Here is a 27,542-nt window from a genome sequence, read left to right as displayed (position 1 = left end):
ATCTCATTGAAACATACAAAATTCTTACAGGGCTTGACAGGGTAGATGCAGGGAGGATGTTTCTCCTGGCAGGGATGTCTCGAACTAGGGGTCACAGTCTCAGGATAAGGGGTCAGCCATTTAGGGTTGAGATGAGGAGAAATGTCTTCACTCAGAGGGTGGTGAATCTTTGGAATTCTTTACCCCAGAGGGCAGTGGAGGCTCAGTTGTTGAGTGTATTCAAGACGGAGATTGAAAGATTTTTGAATATTAAGGGAATCAAAGGATATGGGGATAGTGCAGGAAAGTGGAGATGAGGTAGATCAGCCATGATCTTATTGAATGGCGGAGCAGGCTCGAGGGACCAAATGACCGACTCCTGCTCCTATTTCTTATGTTCTTAACGTTCTTATAATTTTAAAGACCTCAATTAGGTCAACCCTCAACCTTCTTTTTTCAAGCGTAAAGAGACCCAGCCTGTTCATCCTTTCCTGATATGTATACCCTTGCATTTCTGGTATCATCCTTGTAAACCTTCTCTGCACCTTCCCATGCCTCTATATCCTTTTTATAATATGGCGACTGTAGTGTATGTAACCGTTCCACCTTTAAGAGAACTATTTTGTAACCGTTCCACCTTTAAGAGAACTATTTTAAGGGTTGCACTACTTTATCTTGGCTGCTGTATACTGTAATACCGGCGGTGACCACACCGGTATATAAGTGCTGTGTAATGATTTATTGGGCAGTTCCGCCCTGACCTTCAACCAGTAAAGACCTGTTAAAGTTACTCTTGTGGTCTGTGTAGTAATTCGCAATATAACACACAGACTTAACAGTGGCGACGATCACGATCTTACCCTGCGGCAGAGATACATCCAAGGCAGTTTAACGGGCGTCGAGAGGAGGCATCCGCCCTCATCATTCTGCTGAGAAAAGACTCGAGTCTGCAGAGCGAAGGAAGAATTCTGACACGAAGCCTTCCATCAGCAACAGGCAGTGATCATCCCTTCTATCACGGTGGTGGGTAAGCTGATCAGTGACGAGCAGCAAGTCGGCCACGTTGACTGTGAGTAGGGGAGAAAATAACAAAAAAAAACGGAGGATATAAGGGCGGAGAACTCGACCACGGCCGGGGAAAAGAGCCGGACAGAAGTCGGGGCCAGAGGCGCTGAGACTGGGGCAGCGTAAGGCATGGAAGCCGCGGTGAATGCAAACGCAGCCGGTGTGAGAGACCGGGCTACAAGCGGGAACGCAGCCGGTGTGAGAGACCGGGCTATAAGCGGGCTGGGAGACGCAACAGCGTCGAGAGAGAGCTCGACCGCGACCGGTGAAAAAGGCCGGGCAGCTACCGAGGCCGCGAGGCGCAGCGACCGGGACAGCGTAAGCGCGGGAGAAAATAAAATAAAAAAACCACGGAGAACTCAGCCGCAGCCGGGGGGGGAAAGGACCGGACTGCAAGAGGGGCTGGGAGGCACGATTTGAAACCGCTGGGGAGGGCGAATGCAGCAATACGGCAATCGCCATTACAGCCAGCGGGGGAGAAAGGCAAACGCGGGAAGCCGCCATTTTTGTAGGCGGGGGAAGAAGACGAGCGCGGGGAGCCGCCATTTTCGTAGGCGGGGGAAGAAGACGAGCGCGGAAAACCGCCATTTTGTAAAAGAAAAAAAGAAAAAGAAAAATAATTCTTTTGTTTCTCAAGAAGGTTGCGAAGATGCCTAAGCGTGGTAACATCAACGATTTCGATCCCGATGTTGAAGATTGGGCCACGTATGTAGAACGCATAGAGATATATCGTAAGGCAAATAAAATATCAAATGAAGATAAAGCATTAACCTTACTAAACTCAATGGGTGCGAAGACATACGGGCTATTGAAGCATCTTCTATCACCAGCTAAACCGGCGGATCAGACTTTCGCTAATATTGTTGCTGTCCTGAAGGATCATTTGAACCCCACACCGCTGATGTTAGCGGAACGATTTAAATTTTATGCGAGAACGCAACTGAAAGAGGAAAGCAACGCGGAGTACTTAATTGAACTGCGTAAGCTAGCGAAATACTGTCAGTTTGGGGAAGGACTGACAGAGGCACTGAGAGACAAATTCGTGTGCGGATTGTCGAAAGAAGGAACACAAAAGCGGCTACTTGAAGAGAATGAACTTACACTTGATAAGGCTGTCTCTATTGCAGCATCGCACGAAGCCGCAGCGAGAGGCACTGAGGAAATGCAGCTGAAGGCAGCGGTACTCAGCGTAGATCAAATGGCTTTGGGTACAACGAAATGTTATCGTTGTGGGAAGACAAAACACGATCAGAACCAATGCTGGTTTAAAAACCAGGAATGTAGAAAATGTGGCAAGCTTGGTCACATAGCTAATGTATGCCGGTCAGGAAAGAAGACCAGCAACAAAAAGTCACCGCAGGAAAAGTGCAGCAAGGTACACAAGGTGGCTGAGAAGAGTTCGGATGAACAGAATTCGGAGTCAGACTCCAACAGCAAGGAACTGGGTAGTCTGAGAATTCACAATGTGAGTAAGGAAGCTGACCGACAAACTATCTGGGTCACCCTGCAGATAGCGGGAGTCCAAGTGAAGATGGAATTGGACACCGGATCGGCGTTGACGGTCATGAATAAGCAAGATTACAAAAGGTTATTCACACATATTCCCCTACGGGATACAGAGATAGTATTAAAGACATACACGGGGCAAAGAGTATACCCCATCGGAAAGATAAAAGTCGAGGTGGTACACAAGGGCAAAGAGCACCAAGGAATGGACTTATATGTACTACCTGAGGGAGGTCCACCACTTCTGGGACGGGAGTGGATCAGGAAAATAAATATGGACTGGCACCCCCTAAAAGCAATGACGGAAAATCCAGAAAATGAGCGGGAAGTCCTGAGGTGTCCAACGTGCAACAAAGTCTACAAACAAAAGGTGAAAAACCTGTTTCAGAAGCACGTGCTGCAGTGCGGAAACCAGACTTCACAGGAGGATGGTGACGGGAACAAAGCCCAGGATAATGATTCAAACAAAAGGAGGTACCCCCGACGCAGTGCCCGGGCCCACTCAACTACATTTTTCGGGTTGACTCCCTTTTATGGTGGCAAGTCATATGGTGAAGAGGATTTTCCATTCTACCGAGATCCTTCGGGGAAGAAAAGAGGAGAGCAGTCAACTCAAGAGCAGGTAGACGGAGCCGATGATCCAAGCACGTCTTCTGACGAGGATATGGAATACTACTACAACTTCACCAGAACTGTCATCACGTCCGATCGCGAGGGAAGACTCGAGCCGTGCAGTTTCTTTGATGGCGAGGAAGATTGCCGCCTACCCAGGATCAGCTCAGACTCTGGAACTGATGATGGTAAGATCAGCCCAGGTGCAAAAGACAAGTCTAAAATGGACTTGCAGTCTAATGATGGAAAAACGAAGGAGAGCATAAATGTTTCAGGAGAGAACAAAGTATCAGAACAGAATTCCACTGAACAACATAGTTTGACAGAGAATTCTGAGTCTGTCCAGTCTACAGGCATGCACATTTTTGAGGAACACCGGGCTCGAACTCAACTCAATTTCAAATTACAACAGCAATTAGAACAAATGATTCGCCGTTTTGAGCAAGAGATGAATGCAAAGAAAAAGTTCTTTGACACAGAGTGGGAGAATCTGGAAAGACAACAGAAGCAGCTGATTGAGAAAATGGAACAGGAACACACAAACTGTCTGCGCGATGAGGCCAAACGAATCAAAGCTGAGCAAGAAAGGGAATATGTCAAATTCATCGATCAGTTGAAAGCTAAGAAGAAAGAGCACCCTCGTGTGAGCAGTGTCAGCAGTAATAAGCCACTCAGGGAAGTGGTGGCAGAGGCAAAAACTGAAGATGCTGCAGAGATCAAGTTTGTTGCTGAAAGCGCTACTTCTAGAGCTTTGCTTCGAATTAAAGAATTGCCAGTTAAAATTGGGAAACCCTTAAGAGAGAAGATTGGCATGGAGAAACATCGTGTCATTTTCGAATGCAAGGTTTCCAGGCGAAATGCTGCTGTCAAGTGGTATTACAAAGGCAAAGAGATTCATCCCAGTAATAAATATGCGATTGTGAGTGAAGATGTGTACAGGAAGCTCATTATTAATAATGTAGCTTTTGAAGATGAAGGCAACTACATGTGCGATGCCATAGATGACCAAAGCACAGCAAAGTTATATGTAGAAGAGCAATCAATTGCCATCATTAAACCCATATGTGCTGTGGAAGTGACAGAGCCAAGTGACGCCATTCTTGAGTGTGAGCTTTCAGTTGCGGACATGAAGCCTCCAAAATGGATACTAAATGGTGAAATTCTTCATGCTTCTGAAGATGTGGACATTGAGCATCGTGGCACTATTCATCGTCTCACTCTGAAACAAACAACTTGTAAGATGACCGGCTTGCTGCAGTTTATCGCAGGGAAATCAAAATCTGAGGCGAGGCTGACTATTAAAGAGCCTCCGTCAAAGGTAGTCAAAGAACTAGTCCAAAGATGTGCAGGTTAAGTTTAGAAGTCAGCAATGCTGGTTCGGCAGTTACGAAAGTTCAAACTGTTAAGTCCAGCGAAGGACTATTAGATGAGTCACCCCAGCAACAAGAAACTACTACACCACCGAGGCGTTATCCGGACCGAGTCAGGAGGCGCAGGAGGCGCCGCCTCAGAGACTGAATCTGTGAACTGTTTTTACATGAAGTCGTGTATATATGTTATGATATTATGTTTAATGGGGAATATATACGTTTAAGCTAAAAAGGGAGGATTGTAGTGTATGTAACCGTTCCACCTTTAAGAGAACTATTTTGTAACCGTTCCACCTTTAAGAGAACTATTTTAAGGGTTGCACTACTTTATCTTGGCTGCTGTATACTATAATACCGGCGGTGACCACACCGGTATATAAGTGCTGTGTAATGATTTATTGGGCAGTTCCGCCCTGACCTTCAACCAGTAAAGACCTGTTAAAGTTACTCTTGTGGTCTGTGTAGTAATTCGCAATATAACACACAGACTTAACAGCGACCAGAACTGTACGCATTACTCCAAGTGCGGTCTAACCAAGGTTCGATACAAGTTTAGCATAACTTCACTACTTTTCAATTCTATTCCTCTAGAAATAAACCCTAGTGCCTGGTTTGCTTTTTTATGGCCTTGTTAACCTGTGTCGTTGCTTCTAGCGATTTGTGTATTTCTACTCCGAGATCCCTTTGTTCCTCTACCCCACCCAGACTCGCACCCTCCAAGTAATAAGTGACCTCCCTATTCTTCCTACCAAAATACAATACCTCACATTTATCTGTGTTGAATTTCATTTGCCAATTATATGCCCATTCTGTAATTTGATGCAGTCCTCCTCAGTATTAACTATCCCCCCTAATTTGGTGTCAGCCGCAAATTTAGAAATTGTCTTTATGATTCCAAAGTATAAATCGTTAATATGAATTGTGAACAACAGTGGTTCCAGCACTGATCCTTGTGGAACCCACTACCCACCTTCTGCCACTGTGAACAGCTCCCCTTTACACCTACACTCTGCTTTCTGTCTTGAAGCATGCTCTGACCTTATTCATTAGTCTATTATGTGGTACCTTAACGAAGGCCTTTTGAAAATGTAGATAAATTACATCTACTGCATTACCCTTGTCTATTCTCTCTGTTACCTCTTCAAAAAATTCATTGAGGTTGGTCAAGCAAGGCTTTCCCTTTTGAAATCCATGCTGACTATTCATGATTATATTTTTGGCTTCTAGATGTTCTTCTATTTTATCCTTTAGTAGGGATTCCATTATTTTTCCTACCACTGATGTTAAGCTGACTGGTCTATAATTCCCTGAACATGTTCTATCCCCCTTCTTAAATATCGGTATTACGTTAGCTATCCACCGGTCCTCTGGCGCTACACCTTTTTCTAATGAATTATTAAATATGTGTAGTAATGCTTCTGCTATCTCTTCCCTAGATACATTTAAAATGCACGGATGTAATCCATCCAGACCAGGGTTTTTTTCTTCTTTGAGTCTGATTAGTTTATTTAATATATCTCTTTTTATTTTAAATGCAGTTATTTCAATACTGATCTCATGATCCAATGTCATGTCCACCCGTTCTATCTCCCTGGTAAATACTGATGCAAAGTAATTATTTAATATTTCTGCCATCTCTCTATCACTGCCTTTGGTATTATCCTGTCCATCCCTTAGTGGCCCTATTCCCATCCCAACCTTCCATTTTTTACTGATGTGCCTGTAAAATATTTTACTATTTTGTTTTATGTTCCTTGACAATTTAATTTCATAGAAAAAGAATTGCTCTGTCAGACACCGTGGCTCAAGCTCTAATCTATGATCAGCTTTATTAAAAGGAGTAAATTAAACAGTACCAAAAAATAGGAGCAGATTCCAGTGGAGAACAACAATTAACTCACAAAATAATAAGACATGGCATTTCCCTAATTCTCCTAATAACACTGAACCTGGGCCAGCGTCTGGAATATAAAATGTGTATGAGGTTGAGTTTACAATCATGGAGCTTTTACGTATTCACTTCTACAGTGATGAACAAGAATTGCAGAACTGACGTAAGCTGCACTGCCAGGACAAGCATCTGTCAATCAACCCCTTCCCCCAGAGAAAGGACATTAAACACCGGCCTAGAAATTCATTGACGCCACTTTTGGGGCGCTAAAGTGGGGCGTCCGCTAAAGTTTGCGGCCGCCGCCAAATCGATGCCACTTCTCCAATATTCATTAGCTTCGCCCTACGAGTTCGGGTGAGCGCTAAAACTGCTGCTGGACGCCTCTCTTTGGGTGCTAAGCCGGAGGTGGTGATCGATAGCGCCGAGGCCGGGCGCAGCGCAGGTGCGGCCATCTCGTGATTGACAGCAGACACCCTGGCGCCGGCCAGCTCTTAAGGGGGAAGGGTCGACTGTGTCTGCTGCCACGCCCTGGATAGTGGAGCCCTCCAGCTAGGCCTGAACACTGCTGCTGGACCCAAATAGCACCTGAAGACATGGAGAAGGCCCGTGAACGTGCGCAGCGCTTCTCAGAGCGTGATCTGAGTGTGCTGCTTGCTGCTGTGGAGAAGAGGCGCCATGTTTTGTACATGGCAAGAAGGCGACGGTCCGCGTCTACAGGAGAGCCTGGAGGCATGTCGCCAGCAAGCTGTCAGCCAACAGCGACGTCCCCAGGACCGGTGCCCAATGCCGCAAAAAGTTAAATGACCTCACACGCATTGTCAGGGTGAGTACCCTTTACAATGACCTCCTCATCCTTGCATGTGCACCTCACATTATGGGCAAAGGGACTTGAAAGCTCTAATGGCCAGCCTTCATCCAGCAGCTATGGGGCAGGCATGAACATCAATTGCACATTCTGCACTTAACACACTGGCCAGGCTATTCCACCATGGGAGGCAGTGCACACCAGATCATGGCGACACACTAGAAAGCTATTCCACCATGGGAGGCAGTGCACACCAGATCATGGCGACACACTGGCCAGGCTATTCCCCCATGGGAGGCAGTGCACACCAGATCATGGCGACACACTGGCCAGGCTATTCCACCATGGGAGGCAGTGCACACCAGATCATGGCGACACACTGGCCAGGCTATTCCACCATGGGAGGCAGTGCACACAAGATCACGGCGACACACTGTACTTAGAGGCCGTCCTTTCTCTTGCAGGCCAAGCTGGCGAATAATCGCAAGAGCCGGACTGCGACCGGGGGAGGCCGACCCCATATCCAGCCACTCACCGACCTGCAACATCGCGTGGAGCGCCTCATGGGTGGCCGGGTGATTGGGCCCGTTGCATGTGGAGATGCCGACCCTGTTCTGGGCAGCAATGGTAAGGACATCACCTTTTGCACCTCTCTCGTCCCACTTGCGCATCAGATCTACATCCTTTGCCACTGTCCGACCAATGCGCTGAATGCCACCACTCATGCATCCCGCACTGACGCCCTCTCCTCACTCTAAAGCTACTCTTGTGCCTTCCTGCTTTCAGATGGTCAAGAGGAGGTCCCTCAACTTGCCAGTGACAGACCCTCCGAGGAGGAGCAGGAGGAGGAGCAAGAGGAAGGCGGCCCATCAGGGGAACCCTCAGCCGCGGCCACCCAGGCCAATGAAGGGGACACGTCGTCCCTGGAGGGCAGCGTGGCGGAAGTGTCGAAGGGGAGGGGAGCTCCTGGGACCTGCGTGCTGCAGAAAGGCGGGAGGGGGGTGGAGGCTCGGCGGCCTTCTCCACAGAGGGGGGATGCGTCGGAGGGGAGTCCAATTGCTGGGCCCAGCGGCCTCCAGCAACGCAGGAAGGGTCGGCCAGCTCGGCGGCCTTCTCCCCAGAGGGAGAGTCCGGCCTCCAGTCAGGAGATGCTCTTCACCGGGGAGATGGAACGCCTCGAAGACTTGTCCGCGGACTCGGAGTGCCGGCACACGGAGCTCATGGCCGCAGTGGCACGGTTGCCTGAGTCCATCGATTCCCTCTCTCGGAGTGTGGCCGAGTTCGGGCCCTCAGAGGCCACCAGTCGGGCGGAATGCCGGGCAAATCTGTCAGCGACTGGCCAGGTGATCAGTGGTGCCGTCCAGTCACTGGCTGCTCTGATGCGGTCAGTGAACAGGTCAACACGGGCACTCACTGCTGCCACACTTGCTGTGTCAGCCAGGCATCGCCAGGGCACCCGGCGCGCTGCAGCAGCACAGCGGTCTGTCCCTCGGCAGATTGGTGCGCATGCTGCAGTGCTGGCCCGGGCGAGTGCCAGTGTCTCAGGCGACCAGCGTGCGCCTGCCATCCGCCAGCTTGCCGCCATTCCTCCAGCCGCCACTGCCACTCCCCCAGTGGAGCTGCCAGGAGCTGCTGCAGCGACTGATGCTGGCCAGCCACAGCTGCAGCAATCAACAGCCGCCCGCTCGACGGCCAGACCTTGACGAGGTCGACCCCCAAGGGCATCTGCCGTCACGACATGTGGCCCTCAGGAGCCTGCCCCCAGCCTTGCAGCAGCCAATGGCCTTACTTTGAGGCGGAGCAGCAGGGCGGGCAGGGGCCACCCAAAGATGGCCAAGGCATCGCCCTAGCAGGCCAAATAGTCGAATGTGTGGCCATTTGTGTTTGTTTCTTGAGGCCGAGAATTGGATGTTTGTTTTTTGAAGGCCGATGATGTGATGTTTGTTTTTGACGAAGGCTGAGAATGACGGCCATTTTAGTTGCCCTATTTTGTTATTCCTCTCCAGGTTGTGGGAGCGAGTAATGTGTTTGAGTGTTTTTTGGGGGTTTCGTCAGTTTTTGGTTTTCATGTGGGAAAGGCCCAGAGTTTGTACAATAAACCATTTTATTTATTCACATTGTCCATGTTTGATCTTTGAAGTGTTTGTTGCCGTAACCGGCTGAGGGCTTGCGGAGCGGCTGCAATCATGTTCTATCATTGGCACAAGCCATTCCCTGACAGGGGGCCTAGAAGTGACGTTCAATAAGCCGCCGACGGGCGGCCCTTGGACCTTGTGCGTCCCTCCTGGGCTGATACTCCTCGTCCTCGTCGTCCTCATGCTCCTCCTGCTCCTCCTCCTGAGGTGGTGGTCCAACGTGAGGTGGCAGTGCCTGAGTCCTGCGGATAGCCAGGTTGTGCAGCATGCAGCAAACGACGACGAATTGGCAGACTCGATCCTGCGAATACTGGAGGGCTCCCCCGGAGCGATCGAGACAGCGGAACCGTTGCTTGAGCACGCCGATTGTTTGTTCTATGAGGTTCCTCGTCGCTTGATGGCTCTCGTTGTATGCCTCTTCAGCAGGGGTCATGGGCGCGCGGAGCGGGGTCATGAGCCAGGTACACAAAGGATAGCCTTTGTCCCCGATAAGCCATCCTCTTGGGGGAGGCTGTGCCTGGAACATGTCAGCCACAGTTGTCTGTCGCAGGATAAAGGCATCGTGGCTGCTGCCTGGAAAGCGGGCATTGACAGCTAGGATGCGCTGCCTGTGGTCACACACCAGCTGTACATTGAGGGAATGGTAGCCCTTCCGGTTGCGGTACTCCTCGGCATGCTCAAGAGGTGCCCGCAAAGCCACATGCGTGCAGTCAATGGCGCCCTGCACCATGGGGAAGCCCGCTATTCTTGCAAACCCCACTGCACGCTGCTGCTGCTTGTCCAGGGTCATGGGGAAGGAGATGAATTGATGTCTCCTTCTGAAAAGGGCTTCGGTCACCTGGCGGATGCAGCAATGCACGGCGAACTGGGAGATGTTAGCGATGTCCCCAGTAGCGGATTGGAAGGAGCCGGAGGCATAGAAGTTGAGAGCCACCATCACCTTCACTGCCACCGACAGAGACGTCCTGCACATCAGCTGTGGCTGCAGATCTCTCTGAAGCAGCCGGCAGATGTCTGCAACCCCCTCCCTTCGGAATCGCAGCCTCCTAACACACATCGCGGCAGACATGGTCAGATAGGAGGTCTGCTGGCGGTATACCCTGCGTGGGTAAGGCCTCAGTTGGCGACGCCTGTTGCCCCCTCTGCGTCTAGCCAGGGCTGCCACTCTCTCACGGTGTCTGTAAGCCCTTCTGGCATAAGGCTGAAATTCAGCGTTGCCACCCAATGCAGCCCCCATTATATGCTGGCAAACACTGAGCTCTGAATGAAGGCAAAGATAATTGGTAAGCTCTGGCCTGAGCCAAAAATACCTGTCCAAGTGTTGGTCCAAACCAGTAAACTCTCCTCCTTGGTCTCTGTCCAAAAAACAGTTGCACAAGAGTGAATGCTGCAAAATGGCTGGCCTTTATACTACTGGGTAAGTGCCCTTTAATTAGCGCTCCCCGCGGCCCGGCTGGCCTGTGTACCGTTCCACTTCACAGTCGCTCGGGCCGCCCGGCGCACAATGGGCCGACGCGAGTGAAGTTCCGGTTTGGGGCGCACAAAGGGCGTTGCACTATTAAATGACGTCATGATCTGCGCGCGCAGCAAGGCGCGCGCTAAGACTTTGCGCCGGCGCTAAATGTGTCCTGAAGTTGGGGAGAGGCGCAGATCGCGCTGCGCCCGGGCGATAAGCGCCTAGCGCTCGAGATCTACTCCTCCTAAGGCGCTAGCGGCTGGCGCGCCCAACTGAATTTCTAGGCCACCATCTTTTACAGTTAAATAAAACAATCAATCACAGTAGGACACAAAATTACAAGGGCCTAGAAACTGCAGTGTACCTCTGGAGTACGCCTCCAACCCGCAAAACAATTCCCAATCTATCTCTAGGCACCCAGGCTGCTGAGAGTTGTGGTCTTGGGACTCCAGGCGGACGGCATCGTAAAGGCTCACATATCCCAGGAACGCAGGTGGTTTGGAAGCGTACCTGGGATCACGTGGGCCCAGTCCTCCAATCAAAAATGAGGATTCCATTGCAATGATTTATGTAGGGAATCCCCGAATGATATGCAATGGAATCATCAAATAATTATACAATGTACAGAATTGCAATTTTATTCATAAGTTCCATCATTGTAACAACAGCAATAAAATAAAAAAATGTTGATAAATAATTTTAAACATCTACATCCAGGTCAATATTTGCATAAACTCATTTAAAGTGTAAGTGCATAATTTTAGATTTTTAAATGTTTTATTTAAGCCTAATATATACTCTTATGCTGATTGATGTAAGCCGTAAGAGTTCTTTAAAAATTCGCTTATGGGATCTGGGCATCGCTGGCAAGGCCAGCATTTATTGCCCATCCCTAGTTGCCCTTGAGAAGGTGCTGGTGAACTGCCTTCTTGAACCGCTGCAGTCCGTGTGGTGAAGGTACTCCCACAGTGCTGTTAGGTAGGAAGTTCCAGGATTTTGACCCAGTGATGATGAAGGATCGGCGATACACTTCTAAGTCGGGATGGTGTGTGACTTGGAGGGGAACTTGGAGGTGGTGGTGTTCCCATGCGTCTGCTGCCCATTTCTTCCAGGTGGAAGAGGTCACGGGTTTGGGAGGTGCTGCCGAAGAAGCCTTGGCGAGTTGCTGCAATGCATCTTGTCGATGGTACACACTGCAGCAACTCGCCAAGTGCGCCGGTGGTGGAGGGTGTAATGTATGTACCTTTAAGGGGAGAACTACTTTTTACAGCTCCTGTATACTGTAGTACCGGCAGTGACCACACCTGTATATAAACCCTGAGTAGGGATCTGTACAATTAGTTCTAGAGTAACCCTCATTCAGTAAACACCTGTTGATCGTTCCCTGCAGTCTCTTGTCTAATTATTGAAGGACATAACATCAAGATACACGGATCTAACATTGGCAACGAGCAGATTCAAACCTACCTGCAACTCTGCATCACCTCCCAGGGATTCGCTCCTGGAGAACAGTGGAAGAAGGCCGAGTCCAGAAGCATGGGCGTCGACCACAGGAAATCCCCCAGTCATCCAGCGGAGATTTGAGCATCGCAGGGGAGGCTGTCGAGAGCCAGGCTTGGCTTTCCAGTCACGGTGGTCCAGCGAAACGGGCTGGCAACAGGTACTGCGCAGACCCTTCCTGGACAGCGGTGGCTAGGGCCGACCGACGGCACAGAAAAAGGCCGAGCAGCGTCGACGGGGGAGAGAGAGAGGGTAGAGCGCACAGGGCGCAGCCGGTGTCCAGGACTGAGCGGCGTCAACGAGAGAGAGCAGAGCGCAGCCGGTGTTCAAGGGCCGAGCAGCGTCAACGGGAGAGAGAGGTGCGCAGGAAAACGCGCAGAGCGCAGCCGGTGTTCAAGGGCCGAGCAGCGTCAACGGGAGAGAGGCGCGCAGGAAAATGCGCAGAGCGCAGCCAGTGTTCTAGGGCCGAGCAGCATCAGCGGGGAAGAAAGGAAAGCGCGGGAGACGCCATTTTAAGCCACAGCGGGGAAGAAAGGAAAGCGCGGGAGACGCCATTTTAAGCCAGTCTAACCACACCCAAAAATGCCGAAGTGTGGCAGTATCACAGCGTTCGACAATGAAGTCGAAGATTGGACGACATATGTCGAACGCATAGAAGTATACTGCAAGGCGAATGAAGTGCCAGATGACAAGAAAGCGCTGGTATTGTTGAATTCAATGGGTGCAAAAACGTATGGCTTACTACGAAACCTAGTAACTCCAGAGAAGCCAGTAGAAAAGGATTTTGAAAACATAGTGTCAATCCTACAGGACCACTTAAACCCCACACCACTGCTGATAGCAGAAAGATTTAAGTTTCACAAAAGGAACCAGCATAAAGATAAAAGTAATGCTGAGTATTTAACGGAACTGCGCAAGCTATCGAAACACTGCCAGTTTGGAACGGGACTAGCAGATACTTTAAGGGACAAGTTTGTGTGTGGGCTTCAAAGTGAAGGAACCCAGAAACGGCTTCTATCAGAAAAGGATCTTACGCTGGACAAGGCTTTCAGCATTGCAGTATCACACGAAGCAGCAGCACGGGGCACGGCAGAGATACAACGGAGACCGCAAGAATATGGCACAAATGAAATGTCATACGGAGGAGTGAAGTGCTATCGCTGCGGCAGAACAACACACGACCATAAGGATTGCTGGTTCAAGGACAAAGTGTGCAGACAGTGTGGAAAAGTAGGACACATAGCAAGAGTCTGCAGGTCGGAAAAGAAAACCAGCAGCAAGAAATCTCCACAGGTGAAGTACAAGAAGGTACATAAGGTGACGGAGAGTAGTGCAGACGTACAGAAAATTGATACTGGCTCTGGAAGCAAGGAGCTGGGTTGTCTGAAACTACATAATGTGATCAAAACAGAGGATCACCAAACTATCTGGGTCACGCTCCAGATAGCAGGAGTCCAAGTGAAAATGGAATTGGACACAGGATCAGCCCTAACAGTCATAAATCGAAGGGACTACAAGCGGCTATTCTCACATATACCCTTGAGAGATACAAAGATTGTCTTGAAGACGTACACGGGGCAAAAAGTCTACCCCAAAGGAAAAATAAGGGTGAATGTTATATATAATGGCAAGGAAACACCAAAAATGGACCTATATGTATTGCCAGATGGAGGACCACCACTACTAGGACGTGAATGGATCCGGAAGATACAGCTAGATTGGCATTCCATACAAGCACTGACTGTAGATGCCAAAAAGGATGACGACGTCACACCTGGACGACTGTCAAAAATGCTAACACACGCACAAGAAGTGTTCCAGCAGGGACACGGAACACTAAAAGGCATAACAGCGACGATCAAAATAGAGGACAATGCAAGCCCAAAGTTTTTTAAGGTCAGACCGGTACCTTATGCGATCCGCCCAGCCGTCGAAGCAGAGCTGGAAGGTTTGGAACGTTCAGGAGTACTGTCCAAAGTGGACTGGAGCGAGTGGGCTACACCCTCGTTCCTGTAATGAAGAGGTCGTTGAGTAATACGCCTGGGGAACCAAAGAAGGTTTGCATCTGTGGGGACTTTAAGGTGACAGTGAACCCAGTCCTTCACACTGTACAATATCTGCTTCCGCGGATTGAAGATATTTTCGCCTCGCTATCTGGAGGGAAACGCTTCACTAAGATTGATCTGGCCAGGTGTACCTGCAAATGGAGGTAGAAGGAGCCTCGAAACAGTACCTCACGATCAACACTCATAAAGGTCTCTACCAATACAACTGGCTGGTGTTCGGGGTAGCATCAGCTCCGGCTATTTGGCAAAGGGCAATGGATCAAATCCTGCAAGGGATTCCAGGGGCCCAGTGTTATTTGTATGACATCCTGGTCACGGGCGAAAATGACAGTGATCACCTCGCCAACCTGGAGCAGGTGCTCACTAGATTGAAGGAATATGGGCTCCGAGCTAATCGCCACAAATGCGAGTTTTTCCAGAAGCAGATCTCATATTGTGGCCACGTTATTGATAAAGAGGGGTTACATAAGTCCCCTGAAAAGATTGAGGCAGTAGTCAAGGCTCCAGCACCGGAAAATGTGTCACAACTGAGGTCGTTCCTCGGGCTGGTGAACGACTACCATAAGTTCTTGCTGAATTTGTCTACAGTACTACACCCACTGAACACCCTACTGCAAACGGGGGTACCATGGAAGTGGAGTGACGAATGTAAACGAGCTTTCCAGAAGAGCAAAGCATTGATCACATCAAAAGAGGTGTTGGCTCATTTCAACCCAGCACTACAAATTCGGTTGGCGTGTGATGCATCACCCTATGGCATTGGAGCGGTGCTGTCGCACAAATTCCCGGACGGCTCGGAGAGGCCAGTAGCCTTTGCATCTCGGTCACTAACCTCAGCCGAGCGTAACTACGCCCAGATTGACAGGGAGGCCCTCAGCCTATTGTGGGGAGTGAAAAAGTTCAATCACTATCTGCACGGGCAGAAGTTCACCTGCTGACTGACCACCAACCACTTGTCTCCATCTTTAATCCAAAGAAGGGCGTTCTGGTGATGACTGCACAACGGCTACAAAGATGGTCCCTTTTTCTAGGGGCGCACCAATATGAAATCGAGTATAAGGGCACGAAACAGCATGGAAACGCTGATGGGCTATCACGCCTGCCACTGCCTACTGCGGAGGAAGCACCAGCAGTGGATCCTGTCGAAATATTTCATTCGACTATAATTGAATGCTTGCCAGTAACTAACGCTGGTATAGAGAAGGAGACCCGAAATGACCCGACACTGTCTCGGGTATATGATTTGACGGTGAGGGGATGGCCAACACATGGCGACTCACTGTTGCCAGCATTCTCATCCAGAAGAGAACAGCTGTCAGTATGCCAGGGGACCTTGATGTGTGGATCCCGAGTGGTAATTCCATCCAAGTTAAGGGAGAGAGTGCTCAATAAGCTTCACGAAGGTCATCTGGGAGGGGTGAAAATTAAAAGCCTTGCTAGGGCTTATGTGTGGTGGCCGGGGATCGATCAGCAAATCAAGGACCTGACAAAGAGCTGCTCAGGATGCCAGAAGGTCCAAAATGCACCACCACATGCCCCTCTACACCCATGGGAGTGGCCCTCATCTCCATGGCAATGGGTGCATATTGATTTTGCTGGTCCATTCATTTACTCAATGTTTTTAATAGCCGTGGATGCGCACTCGAAATGGCCTGAGGTGATCAAAATGTCCTCCACCACCACGGAGAAAACTATTGCAGTCCTACGGACCATTTTTGCCACGAACGGCTTGCCAGAGCAGATTTGCTCTGATAACGGACCACAGTTTGTGTCCGAAGAGTTTCGAAGATTTATGAAAAGGAATGGGGTAAGGCATTGCACATCCGCCCCATATCATCCAGCCACAAATGGATTGGCTGAGAGGTTCGTACAAACCTTTAAAAAAGCAGTAAAGGCCATGTGCGGTGACGACATTCCACTGCAGCATAAGGTGGACAATTTCCTGTTAGCCTACAGAAATGTGACACATGCAGTCACCAACCAGGCCCCGGCCATGATGTTCTTTAACCGAAGGTTGAGATCTCACCTGGATTTGCTCAGACCAAATGTATGAAGAGATGTTGAGAATAAGCAATTCCAGCACATCAATGAGAAGCCGACAAGGAGCTTCAATGTAGGGCAACCAGTCTTGGCCGCGACTACCGAACAGAGAAATGGCAACCAGGAACGATATGTACACGGCAGGGGCCACTAATGTACACAGTGGATGTTGGGGAGAACATTGTGAGACGCCATGTTGACCAGATCCTAGAGTCACAGGAACGAGTCAACCCCATGTCTAGCCCATACGTGCCTGGTGATGAACCCGATGTACAGGTAGCATCTACCCCAGAAACAGTAGCATCGGAAGCGGATGAACCAACCGACGACAGGGGGCCAGAATCGCCTCCGCACCAAGAGCAAGACACTCGGGAAAGGCGCTATCCAGAAAGGATCAGGAAGCCTCCCCAAAGACTGAATTTATAAATAGACGATTTTCAGTTAATGTTGCATGTTAAAAGTGTTAATTGTAATTAGTTTGATATTTAATTGTTAAATGAGTGTTGGTACTGTTAATCTAAAAGGGGAGGAATTGTAATGTATGTACCGTTAAGGGGAGAACTACTTTTTACAGCTCATGTATACTGTAGTACCGGCAGTGACCACACCTGTATATAAACCCTGAGTAGGGATCTGTACAGTTAGTTCTAGAGTAACCCTCATTCAGTAAACACCTGTTGATCGTTCCCTGCAGTCTCTTGTCTAATTATTGAAGGACATAACATCAAGATACACGGATCTAACAGAGGGAGTGAATGTTTAAGGTGCTGGATGGGGTGACAATCAAGCGGGCTGCTTTGTCCTGGATGGTGTCGAGCTTCTTGAGTGTTGTTGGAGCTGCAATCATCCAGGCAAGTGGAGAGTATTCATTGATGAAGCAGCTGAAGATGATTGGGCCTAGGACACTGCCCTGAGGAACTCCTGCAGCGATGTCCTGGGGCTGTGATGATTGACCTTCAACCACCACAACCATCTTCCTTTGTGCTAGGTATGACTCCAGCCAGTGGAGCGTTTTTCCCGATTCCCATTCACTTCAGTTTTACTAGGGCTCCTTGATGCCACACACAGTCAAATTCTGCCTTGATATCAAGGGCAGTCACTCTCACCTCACCTCTGGAATTCAGCTCCTTTGTCCATGTTTGGACCAAGGCTGTAATGAGGTCGGGAGCCGAGTGGTCTTGGCGGAACCCAAACTGGGCATCAGTGAGCAGGTTATTGGTGAGATAGCACTGTCGATGACACCTTCCATCACTTTGCTGATGATTGAGTAGACTGATGGGGCGGTAATTGGCCAGATAGGATTTGTCCTGCTTTTTGTGGACTGGACATACCTGGGCAGTTTTCACATTGTCGGATAGATGCCAGTGTTGTAGCTGTACTGGAGCAGCCTGGCTAGAGGCGCAGCTAGTTCTGGAGCACAAGTCTTCAGCACGACAGCCGGGATGTTGTGAGGGCCCACAGCCTATGCTGTATCCAGTGGGCTCAGCCGTTTCTTGATATCATGTGGAGCGAATCGAATTGGCTGAAGACTGGCTTCTGTGATGGTGGGGGCCTCAGGAGTAGGCCGATATGGATCATCTACTCGGCACTTCTGACTGAAGATGGTTGCAAATGTTTCAGCCTTGTCTTTTGCACTCACGTGAGATGAATGCGTGGCTAAAAGATTGGTGTGGGAGAAGTGGGTTTTAATTCGTGGGGCACTGGCACCAGTACTGGGGAAAGAGAGAGCTATTTTGTTTGGACAGACTACACCTGAACCATGCTGGGACCAGAGTTCTAGTGATTTGAATAACTAGGGAGGTAGATAGGGCTTTAAACTAAATAAGCTGGGGGAGGGTCCCGGTGGAGAGAAATCTAGAATGCTGAAGAGAAAAGACAAGGAAGCAGTTCAGGAAAGTGATTGTGGTAAGGATAACCAGATTGTGTCAGGAAGGGACAGAGCGTACAAACAAAAGAGTGCACTAACAAATAGGGTTCAGGTATGAAAAAATGGTAATAAGACAAATAGGGCCATAGTACAAAAAATTTTTAAGATCTCTAAAAAAGTTTAAAAGACAAATCTAAAGCCACTGTATCTGGTTGCACAAAGCATTTGTAATAAGGTGGACGAATTAACAGCGCAAATAGATGTAAACGGAGATGATATAATTGCGATTACGGAGACATGGCTGCAGGGTGACCAAGGCTGGGAGCTGAATATCCAAGGATATTCAATATTTAGGAAGGACAGGCAAGAAGGAAAAGGAGGTGAGGTGGCGTTATTAGTAAAGGATGAAATCAGAGCAATAGTGAGAAAGGATATTGGCTCAGTAAATCAAGATGTAGAATCAGTCTGGGTGGAGTTAAGAAGCACCAAGGGGCAGAAAACATTGGTGGGAGTTGTCTATAGGCCTCCATACAGTAGTGGTAATGTAGGGGACGGCATCAAACAGGAAATTAGAGATGCATGTAACAAGGGTACTACAGTAACCATGGGTGATTTGAATCTACATATACGGTGGCATAGTGGTTACCACTGTTGCCTCACAGCGCCAGAGACCCGGGTTTGAATCCGGCCTCGGGCGACTGTCTGTGTGGAGTTTGCACATTCTCCCCGTGTTTGCGTGGGTTTTCTCCGGGTGCTCCGGTTTCCTCCCACAGTCCAAAGATGTGCGGGTTAGGTTGATTGGCTATGATAAATTGACCCTTAGTGTTAGGGGGATTAAATATGTGGGGTTACAGGGATAGGGTGGGATATGTGTCGGTGCAGGCCTCTATCTGCACTGTGGGGTTTCTGTGATTCTGTGATAGACTGGCCAAAGCAAATTAGCATTAATTCTGTGGAAGATGAATTCCTGGAGTGTGTACGAGATGGTTTTTTAGACCAGTATGTTGAGGAGCCAACTAGGGAACAGGCTATCCTAGATTGAGTATTGTGCAATGAGAAGGGGTTAATTAATAATCTTGTTGTGCGGGGTCCTTTAGGGAAGAGTGACCATAACATGATAGAATTCTTCATTAAGATGGAAAGTGAAGTAGTCCAATCCGAAACTAGGGTCCTAAATCTAAACAAAGGAAACTACGAAGGTATGAGGAGTAAGTTGGCTATGATAGATTGGGGGAGCTTCATTAAAAGGCATGACGGTGGATAGGCAATGGCTAACATTTAAGGAATGAATGCATGAATTGCAACAGTTATACATTCCTTTCTGGCACATAAAAGTAAAAAGAAAAGTGGCCCAACCATGGCTAACAAAAGAAATTAGGGATAGCATTAGATCCAAAGAGGAGTCATATAAAGTTGCCAGAAAAAGTAGCAAGTCTGAGGATTGGGAACAGTTTAGCGTTCAGCAAAAAAGGTCCAAGAGATTGATTAAGAGGGGAAAAATAGAGTATGAGAGAAAACCTGCAAGGAACATAAAAGCGGACTGTAAAAGCTTCTACAAGTATGTAAAAAGAAAAAGATTACTGGAGACAAATGTAGGTCCCTTACAGTCAGAAACGGGAGAATTTATAATGGGGAACAAGGAAATGGGTGAGCAATTAAACAAATACTCTGGTTCTGTCTTCACGGAAGAGGACACAAATAACTTCCCAGAAATGCTAGGGAACCAAGGGTCTAGTGAGGAGGAGGAATTAAAGGAAATTAGTATTAGTAAAAAAATAGTGCTGGAGAAATTATTGGGAATGAAAGCTGATAAATCTCCAGGGCCCGATAATCTGCATCCCAGAGTACTAAAAGAGGTATCCATGGAAATAGTAGATTTTGGTTGTCATCTTCCAAAATTCTATAGATTATGGAACAGTTCCTGCAGATTGGAGGGTGGCAAATGTAACCCCACTGTTTAAAAAAGGAGGGAGAGAGAAAACAGGGAACTACAGACCGGTTAGCCTAAATGTAGGGAAAATGCTAGTCTATTATAAAGGATGTGATAACAAGACACTTAGAAAATATCAACAGGATTAGACCAAGTCAACATGGATTTATGAAAGGGAAATCGTGTTTGACAATCCTACTGAAGTTTTCTGAGGACGTAACTGGTAGAATAGATAAGGGAGAACCAGTGGATGTGGTGTATTTGGATTTTCAGAAGGCCTTTGATAAAGTCCCACAAAAGAGGTTAGTGTGCAAAATTAAAGCACATGGGATTGGGGGTAATATACTGGAATGGATTGAAAATTGGTTAATAGACAGGAAACAGAGAATAGGAATAAATGGGTCTTTTTCGGGGTGGCAGGCGGTGACTAGGAGGGTACCGCAGGGATCAGTGCTTGAGCCCCAGCTATTCACAATATATATCAATGATTTGGATGAGGGAACCAAATGTAACATTTCCAAGTTTGCTGACGACACAAAGCTGGGTGGGATTGTGAGTTGTGAGGAGGATGCAAAGAGGCTTCAAGGCGATTTAGACAACTTGAGTGAGTGGGCAAATACATGGCAGATGCAGCATAACGTGGATAAATGTGAATTTATCCACTTCGGTAGGTAAAACAAAAAGGTAGAGTATTATTTAAATGGTGATAGATTGGGGAATGTTGATGTACAAAGGGACCTGGGTGTCCTTGTACACCAGTCACTGAAAGCAAACATGCAGGTGCAGCAAGCAGTTAGGAAGGCAAATGGTATGTTAGCCTTCATTGTAAGAGGATTTGAGTAAAGGAGCGAGGATGTCTTACTACAGTTATACAGGGCCTTGGTGAGACCACACCTGGAGTACTGTGTGCAGTTTTGGTCTCCTTACCTAAGAAAGGATATACTTGCCATAGAGGGAGTGCAGCGAAGGTTCACCAGACTGATTCCTGGGATGGCAGGACTGTCGTATGGGGAGAGATTGGGTCGACTAGGCCTGTATTCACTAGAGTTTAGAAGAATGAGAGGGGATCTCATTGAAACGTATAAAATTCTGACAGGGCTGGACAGACTGGATGCAGGGAGGATGTTTCCCCTGGCTGGGGGGTCTAGAATGACTCATAGAGTCATAGAGTTATACAGCACAGAAAGAGGCCCTTCGGCCCATCATGTCTGCACCGTCCAACAAGCCCTGTCCAATCTAATCCCATTTTCCAGCATTTGGTCCATAGCCTTGTATGCAATGGCATTTCAAGTGCTCATCCAAATGCTTCTTGAATGTTGTGAGGGTTCCTGCCTCTACCACCCTTTCAGGCAGTGAGTTCCAGACTCCAACCACTCTCTGGGTGAAAAGGTTCCTCCTCAAATCCCCTCTAAACCTCCTGCCCCTTACCTTGAATCTATGCCCCTTTGTTATTGACCCCCCTACTAAGGGGAAAAGTTCCTCTTTATCTACCCTATCTATGCCCCTCATAATTTTGTACACCTCAATCAGGTCCCCCCTCAGCCTTCTTTGCTCCAAGGAAAACAACCCCAGCCTGTTTAGTCTTTCTTCATAGCTGAGGAGCTCCATCCCAGGTAACATCCTGGTGAATCTTCTCTGCATCCTCTCCAAAGCAATCACATCCTTCCTATAGTGAGGCGACCAGAACTGCACACAGTACTCCAGCTGTGGCCTTACCAGCGTTTTGTACAGTTCCATCATAACCTCCCTGCTCTTATACTCTATGCCTCGGCTAATGAAGGCAAGTATCCCATATGCCTTTTTAACCACCTTATCTACCTGTTCCGCTGCCTTCAGGGATCTATGTACATGTACACCAAGGTCCCTCTGACCCTCTGTACTTCCTAGGGTCCTACCACTCATTGTGTATTCCCTTGCCTTATTTGTCCATCCAAAATGCATCACCTCACACTTTTCAGGGTTAAATTCCATTTGCCACTTTTCCGCCCATCTGACCAACCCGTTTATATCGTCCTGTAGCCTGAGGCTTTCCTCCTCACAATTTACCACCCCACCAATTTTCGTGTCATCTGCGAACTTACTGATCATACCTTTTACATTCTCATCCAAATCATTTATGTAGATCACAAACAGCAAGGGACCCAGCACCGCTGAGGTACCCCACTGGACACAGGCTTCCAGTCACAAAAGCAACCTTCAACCATCACCCTCTGCCTCCTGCCACTCAGCCAGTTTAGGATCCAACGTGCCAAGGCACCCTGGATCCCATGGGCTCTTACCTTCTTGACCAGTCTCCTATGCGGGACTTTGTCAAAAGCCTTACTGAAGTCCATGTATACCACATCCACAGCAATTCCCTCATCCACACACCTAGTCACCCCCTCGAAAAATTCAATCAGATTGGTCAGACATGATTTACCCTTGACAAAGCCATGCTGACTATCCCCGATTAATCCTTGCCTCTCCAAGTGGAGACTAATTTTGTCCCTCAGAATTTTTTCCAATAATTTCCCTACCACAGATGTTAGGCTCACTGGCCTGTAATTCCCTGGTTTATCCCTGCTACCCTTCTTGAATAATGGTACTACATTAGCTGTTCTCCAGTCCTCTGGTACATCCCCTGTGGCCAGAGAGGTTCTGAAAATTTGTGTCAGAGCCCCTGCAATCTCCTCCTTTGCCTCACACAGCAGCCTGGGATACATCTCGTCCGGGCCTGGGGATTTATCCACTTTTTGGCCTGCTAAAACCGCTAGTACCTCCTCCCTCTCGATGCTAATATGTTCAAGTATATCACAGTCCCCTTGCCCGATTTCTATGTCTACATCGTCTTTCTCCATAGTGAACACAGATGCAAAAAATTCATTTAAAACCCCGCCTACATCATCTGGCTCTACACACAGATTGCCACTTTGGTCCCTAATGGGCCTTACCCTTTCCCTGGTTATCCTCTTGCCCTTAATATACTTATAAAACAACTTAGGATTTTCCTTTATTTTGCTCGCCAGTGTTATTTCATGGCCCCTCCTCGCTCTCCTAATTTCTTTTTTAAGTATGCCCCTGCACTTTTTATACTCCTCTAGGGCTTCCTCCGTCTTTAGTCTTTTGTAACTGCCAATAGCCCCCCTTTTTCGCCTAATGCATTTTTGTATATCCCTTGTCATCCAAGGTTCCCTTTGCTTGTTGGTCCCACCCTTGACCTTTACGGGAACATGCTGGCGTTGTACTCTCTCTATTTCCCTTCTGAAAGTCTCCCACTGCTTTGATGTGGATTTTCCTATAAGTAGCTGCTCCCAGTCCACTTTGGCCAGATCCTGCCTTATCATATTAAAATCGGCCTTCCCCCAATTTAGAACCCTTATTTCCGGGCCGTCTTTGTCTTTTTCCATGACCACCTTAAATCTCACCGAATTATGGTCACTGTCGCCAAAATGCTCTCCTACTGACACTTCCACCACTTGCCCGGCTACATTCCCTAGAATTAGGTCCAGTACCACCCCCTCTCTTGTAGGACTTTCTACATGTTGGCTCAAAAAGCTCTCCTGGATGCACTTTAAGAATTCTGCACCCTCTAAGCCTTTCCCACTCTGACTATCCCAATTAATATTGGGGAAGTTGAAATCCCCCACTATTATTACCCTATTATTTTCGCACTTCTCTGAGATTTGCCTACATATCTGTTCCTCTATCTCCCCCTGACTGTTTGGGGGCCTACAGTACAATCCCAGCAAAGTGCTTGCCCCCTTTTTGTTTTTAAGTTCTACCCATGAGGGGTCACAGTCTCAGGATACAGGGTAGGACATTTAGGACTGAGAAGAGGAGAAATTTCTTCACTCAGAGGGTGGTGAACCTGTGGAATTCTCTACCTCAGAAGGCTTTGGAGGCCAAGTCACTGAATATATTTAAGAAGGAGATAGATAGATTTCTAGAAGCAAAAGGCATCAAGGGGTATGGGGAGAGAGCGGGAATATGGTACAGGAAACGTTCTGGTATCTGGCACTGACGGGACCGAGCTGGTGCCGTACCATCAAAACTGCCATAGAAACCAGCGCTAATGTTAAAACATAGGGAGCTTTTGAGCTCCGTGTGAATCAACAAACCCTGCTGCTTAGCAACAGCTTCAAAACAGTCGGCCGCAGCTTAAAAGCGTCTCTGTAGCTAAGCAACAGCTTCAGCTAGACCTTGCAGAGCCTGACTGGAAAAAAAAAGCAACAAGAAGCAAAAAAAACTTATAGGAAACGGCTCCTGAATTTTGCCGGTAGATAGAGCTTTCCGGACATTTAACCTCCGGTTGAACAAAAGTTTCCTGTGTTGAGATTGAGGATCAGCCATGATCATACTGAATGGTGGAGCAGGTTTGAAGGGCCGAATGGCCTACTCCTGCTCCTATTTTACTAAGTTTCCACCATCATTGAGGATGGGGATATTCATGGAGCCTCCTCCTCCCGTTAGTTGTTTAATGGTCCACCACCATTTATGACTGGATGTGGCAGGATGTTGCATGGGCAATTGCTGGCCAGTTGTTGGGAAAATAGCTCAACTCTGCGCCAGCAATACTCAGTTTTCAGGTGGTTCTGATGATCTGTCAAGGCGTACCTTGACAGATCGTAAGTTCCAGATTTCGTGCATTTGCAAGTACTCCGAGTACACCCTCGCAGACACCGCACATTCAGGGTCAATGTTGTCTCATTTTCAGTAAAAGAACTACTTGAAGAGAACTACATTTACATATTGCAAGACTGGTAAACAAAATTGCAATTCAAACAGCATTTTAAGGCAGTTTTATTTCATTATAGGAGACTGTAGAGATTTGATGATCAGGCAAAGACATGCTTAATGAGTTACCCTTTCCTAGTCCTGAGATGCCAAGGCCAATTAAGGTATTGTTACCAATGACTTTGCAAAGATCAGTTAAAGACGGTGGGCAGGGGTTTCTCTTAGCTTGCGCTGGCTTTTTCAGCACAATTTGCCCGAAATCGGTGAAACCAGCGCAAAAGATCACGGAATTTCAAGCGTAAATTACGTCTGGCGCAGATCGAGTTTCCGTGAACATTTGTGCTCGTTTTTTAAAAATTACCGGTCCCGCCCACAAAATGGCCATGCTTCCAGATTGAATTAATCACCATTGTGAGTTTCCGTTAATTGCACTCGTTTGTGGGCCTTTGCGGAGGCTCCAAAAATTAAGCTTTTTTGGTGCAAGAACACTAATAGGCATGTTTTAAAAGCTTATAAGTTTTTTTTTATTTACTAAGAAACTGACTCACCAATGTAACTAGTAAATCTTAGAATCATAGAAATTTACGGCACAGAAGCCTTTCGGCCCATCGTGTCCGTGCCGGCCGACAAAGAGCTCTCCCGCCTAATCCCACTTTCCAGCTCTTGGTCCGTAGCCCTGTAGGTTACGGCACTTCAAGTGCATATCCAAGTACTTTTTAAATGTGATGAGGGTTTCTGCCTCTACCACCCTTTCAGGCAGTGAGTTTCAGACCTCAACCACCCTCTGGGTGAAAAAAGTTCTACTCAACTTCCCTCTAATCCTCCTACCAATTACTTTAAATCTATGCCCCATGGTTATTGACCTCTCTGCTAAGGGAAATAGGTTCTTTCTATCCACTCTATCGAGGCCCCTCATAATTCTATACACCTCAATTAAGTCTCCTCTCAGCCCCCTCTGTTCCAAAGAAAACAAACCCAGCCTATCCAATTTCACCTCATAGCTAAAATTCTCCAGTCCTGGTAACATCCTCGTAAATCTCCTCTGTACCCTCTCTAGAGCAATCACATCTTTCCTGTAATGTGGCGACCAGAACTGTACGCAGTACTCTAGCTGTGGCCTAACTAGTGTTTTATACAGTTCAAGCATAACCTCCCTGCTCTTGTATTCTATGCCTCAATGGTTTGCATAGATTTTTAAAGTTGTTTTCAGTTATTTAAAATCGGGTTACTCACAGGTGGTGGATTGACAGTCTGATTAAAATGCTTATTTTTTGTGATGAACCCATTTTCAGCTGCATTAATCAAACTGCACCAGGTTAGCACTCTTAAGTGTATTCAGGAATAATTTTTAATGCAAATTAAAAAAAAATTACATTCTAAAATGCTGTCCGATTGCGGAGGTTCACAGAAAGTTTTACGTTCGTCAATATGCAAATGAGTTTGAGCAGAAACTTGAGCAAAAAAAAACTTCTGAAAACTAGAACAATTTCAGTGCAATTTGCGGCGGGATTGCCAGTTGCGGCTAAAGTGTCTCTTTAACAGATATTTAGAGCTGAATATTCCGACTGACGAGAATATAATTCACAGGCTATAGATAGCGTCTATCAGACAATTATTGTGTTAAAATCAGGACTCGGCACATTTTGTCTCCGACTTTAGGTTTCCAGGTCATGCAATATTCAGGAGTTAGGTTTGGTGTCACCTTCTTAAGTGACCTTGTCTTCTTTCCTATTCTGTTCAATTTTGGCGGTATCTTACATTAGGCATCTTGGCCTTTCACCAAGTTGTCCGAGTAAATGAAAGACTGAAAGAGAACTAACTGGTGATTTGATTGCTTCTATTGCTGGAGTGCCCTTGAATGACCACGGAGCAGTTTTAGCACACTGGTGTTCCACGCTAGGTTTTTCATGATCGAGTGGCATGAGGCAGGTTCTCGACCTGTTTTCTTTGTTTTCTTATTGCAGGAAGAACCTAGAGGATTAGGAATTCACTTTTTCTCTGGAAATCATGGAAAGTTTTACTCTGAGCTCTAAAAATGTTTGAGCAGAAGAGAATTAACTGAACAATCCAGTGATCTACAACATGCTGAGCCACAGATGCTGTACATAAGCGATAGCAAAATACTGCGGAAATCCGAAACAACAACAGAAAACGCTGGAAAAACTCAGTAGGCCAGGCAACATCCATAGAGAGAAACAGGGTCAACGTTTCAGGTCAAAACCCTTCTTCAGAACTGAGAAAAAAAGGCAGGAAGTGAAACAGATTAAAAGGCAGTTAGAGGGCTGGGAAATGGGGAAGGGGATGAAAGAAGAGACATTCAGAGATATTCAAGGTGAGACGAGATGGTAATAGGACAGGTAAAGAAACAGACAATGGCTCGAGATGAAGTGTGAAATGCGCTGGCAGAGTGAGAGACAGCTGCCATGTGGGAGAGAGGGGAAAAAAAGGAAAAGGCACAAACCAAAAGTTTGGATAAAAAATATAAAAATATAATAGGGGCCGAGGTTATGATCTGAAATTGTTGAACTCGATATTGAGTCCGGAAGGCTGTAAAGTGCTTAATCGGAAGATGAGGTGCTGTTCCTCAAGCTTACGCTGAGCTTCTGT

The 27,542-nt window shown here is 47.5% G+C and overlaps 1 protein-coding gene across 5 annotated transcripts in view; it reads right to left on the bottom strand.

Annotated features, from left to right (window-relative positions):
• The window catches only part of LOC147105924 (protein piccolo-like), a 917,910-nt gene that overhangs the window by 18,029 nt on the left and 872,339 nt on the right, over positions 1-27,542 (bottom strand). The gene's annotated exons all lie outside the window — the stretch shown is intronic.

Source organism: Somniosus microcephalus, chromosome 17 (assembly GCF_052327205.1).
Source record: "Somniosus microcephalus isolate GS21.2 chromosome 17, FLI_Smic_1.0, whole genome shotgun sequence".
Taxonomy (NCBI): Eukaryota; Metazoa; Chordata; class Chondrichthyes; order Squaliformes; family Somniosidae; genus Somniosus; species Somniosus microcephalus.
This window is presented reverse-complemented; position numbering and strand designations above follow the sequence as displayed.